The sequence below is a fragment of the Piliocolobus tephrosceles genome, chromosome 11, assembly GCF_002776525.5.
Source record: "Piliocolobus tephrosceles isolate RC106 chromosome 11, ASM277652v3, whole genome shotgun sequence".
In the NCBI taxonomy this organism is placed as follows: Eukaryota; Metazoa; Chordata; class Mammalia; order Primates; family Cercopithecidae; genus Piliocolobus; species Piliocolobus tephrosceles.
Genome location: NC_045444.1, coordinates 24,991,877 through 24,994,865, shown reverse-complemented (window position 1 = coordinate 24,994,865; position 2,989 = coordinate 24,991,877). Strand labels below are relative to the sequence as shown.

At 34.2% G+C, this 2,989-nt stretch overlaps 1 pseudogene across 1 annotated transcript; it reads left to right on the top strand.

Annotated features, from left to right (window-relative positions):
- Positions 1–1,658: 1,658 nt before the first annotated feature.
- Positions 1,659–2,302, top strand: LOC111525093 (annotated as a pseudogene). Its single transcript, XR_002725946.2, has one exon. The product of XR_002725946.2 is annotated as an ATP synthase subunit O, mitochondrial pseudogene (transcript).
- The last annotated feature ends 687 nt before the right edge of the window (positions 2,303–2,989 follow it).

The following is a 2,989-nucleotide window of genomic DNA, read 5'->3' as shown; positions in this document are numbered from 1 at the left end:
AAAAAAAAAAAAAAAAAAAAAAAAAAAAAAAAAAAAAGCCAGAATATACAGAGCAATCCTGAGCAAAAAGAACAAAGCTGAAAACATTACACTGCTTGACTTTAAAATATATAACAAGCCTATCATAACCAAAACCACATGATATGGTATAAAAATAGAGATATAGTCCAATGGAGCAGAATTGAGAACATACACACAAATACATATATATTATAGCAAACTCAACTTTGACAAAAACATCAAGAACATACAATAGCAAAGGATACCCTCTTCGATAAATGGTGCTGGGAAAATTAGATATCTATATGCAGAAAAATGAAACTGGACCTCTATCCCTCACTATATACAAAAATTAACTCACAATGGATTAATAACATAAATGTAAGACCTCAAAATGTAAAACTACTAGAAAAAATAGGGAAAACATTTCAGGAGATTGGTCAAGGTAAATATTTTATGGTTAACACCGCAGATGCACAGATAACTAAAACAAAAATAGACAAATGGGACTATATTAAACTGAAAAGCTTCTGCACAGCAAAGAAGAAATCAACAGTAAAGAAACAAGCTGTAGAATGGGAGAAAATATTTGCAAATTATTCATCCAACCATGGACTAATATCTAGAATACATAAGAAACCCAAACAACTCAGCAATAGAAAATGAAACAACTAATCTCATTAAAAATGGGCAAAGGACATGAATAGATAATTCTCAAAAGTAAACATGCAAATACCAAACAGGTTTATGAAAAATTGCTCAATATCACTAATCATCAGAAAAGCAAAAATAAAAACTGCAATGAGATATCATATTACTCCAGTTAAAATAGCTCTTATTAAAAAGACAAAACATAAGAATAACATGCTGGCAAGGATGTGGGTAAAGAGGAAACTCCTATGTACTGTTGGTGGGAATGTAAAACCAGTATGGAAATTTTTCAAAACATTGAAAAGAGAAGTACAATACCATCCAGCAATCCTACTACTGGCTGTCTAACCCAAGAAAATCATTATATCAAAGGGATACTTTCCTCCTCATGTTTATTGCAGCACTATCTAAACTAGCAAACATATGGCATCAACCTAATAGTATCCATCAACAGATGAATGAATAAAGAAAATATGGTGTGTATATACAAAGGAATACTATTCAGCCATAAAAAGAATGAAATCATGTTATTTGCAGCAACATAGTGAAACTGGAAGTCACTATGTTAATTGAAATATCCTATGTACAGAAAGACAAATCTTATATTCTCACTCATATGTGGGAGCTAAAAAAGTAAGTCTCATATAGGTAGAGTAGAATAATAGATACTAGAACCTGAGAAGGTGGGGTGAATGGGAAGAGGGATAAAAAGAGGTGTGTTAACAGGTACCAACATACAGCTAGATAAAAAGTTTAAGTATAGTTAGTTACAATGTGTTGTGTATTTCAAATAGTTGCAATGTATTGTATATTTCAAAATAGATAGAGGAGATAACTTAAATTGTTCCAAACACATGATAAACACTCAAATGATGGACACCTCAAATATCCTGACTTGATCATTACATACTCTGTCCATGTAACCAAATATCACATGCAACCCATAAATATGTAAAATACTGTGCATCTATAAAATTTTGTTATAAAATAACATCAGAACAGGGAGAAGATGGCTGCCCCAGCAGTGTCCGGGCTCTCCCGGCAGGTGCGATGCTTCAGTACCTCTGTGGTCAGACCATTTGCCAAGCTTGTGAGGCCTCCTGTTCAGGTATACAGTATTGAAGGTCGCTATGCCACAGCTCTTTATTCTGCTGCATCAAAACAGAGTAAGTTGGAGCAAGTAGAAAAGGAGTTGTTGAGAGTAGCACAAATCCTGAAGGAACCCAAAGTGGCTGCTTCTGTTTTGAATCCCTATGTGAAGCGTTCCGTTAGAGTGAAAAGCCTAAATGACATCACAGCAAAAGAGAGGTTCTCTCCCCTCACCACTAACTGGATCAATTTGCTTGCTGAAAACGGTCGCTTAAGCAATACCCAAGGAGTCGTTTCCGCCTTTTTCACCATGATGAGTGTCCATCGCGGAGAGGTACCTTGCACGGTGACCACTGCATCTCCTTTAGAAGAAGCCACACTCTCTGAATTAAAAACTGTCCTCAAGAGCTTCCTAAGTCAAGGCCAAGTATTGAAATTGGAGGCTAAGACTGATCCGTCAATCAAGGGTGGAACGATTGTGCGCATTGGAGAGAAATATGTTGGCATGTCTGTCAAGACCAAGATTCAGAAGCTGGGCAGGGCTATGCGGGAGGTTGTCTGAGTGTTGGTTTTCTGCCATCAGTGAAAATTCTTAAACTTAGAGCAACGATAAAAACCTTCCAGAACAGATAAAAAAAAAAAAATCAGAAAAAAGACAAAAATGCTTATACATGCTATGACATTGTTAAGCCTTAAAAATGTTATGCTAGGTTAAACCAGTCACAAAAGACTATACATTGCGTAATTTCATTTATATGTAATGCCTAAAAAAAAAAGATACAGAAAAACTCAATTAGTGGTTATTCAAGCCAGCCAGGAAGGAGGGGACTGGGTGAAGAATGACTGTTAATGGGTACAAGATTTCTTTATGGGGTAATAAAAATGTTAAAAAATTAGATTTTTGTGATGATTGCTCAACTCAGAGGATATACTGAAAACCATTGAACTATATACTTTAAATAGGTGAATTTGTGATATGTGAGTTATATCTCACTAATGCTGTTTAAAAATGGATACTAGCAACAAAAAAGAATATTGACTTCTAACTTGCTTAAAAATAACTGAAAGTCTACAAATCAATCTATATCATTTGTCTGTAATACATTTTTGAGTCAAAACACCAATTTGTTGTTTAATTCTTTTATCATCTTTTAAAAAGAGGAAATAGAGTAGAATAAATCAAAATGGACTGGAATAGAAGAAATAGAATAGAATAGAATAGAATAGAATAGAATAGAATAGAATAGAA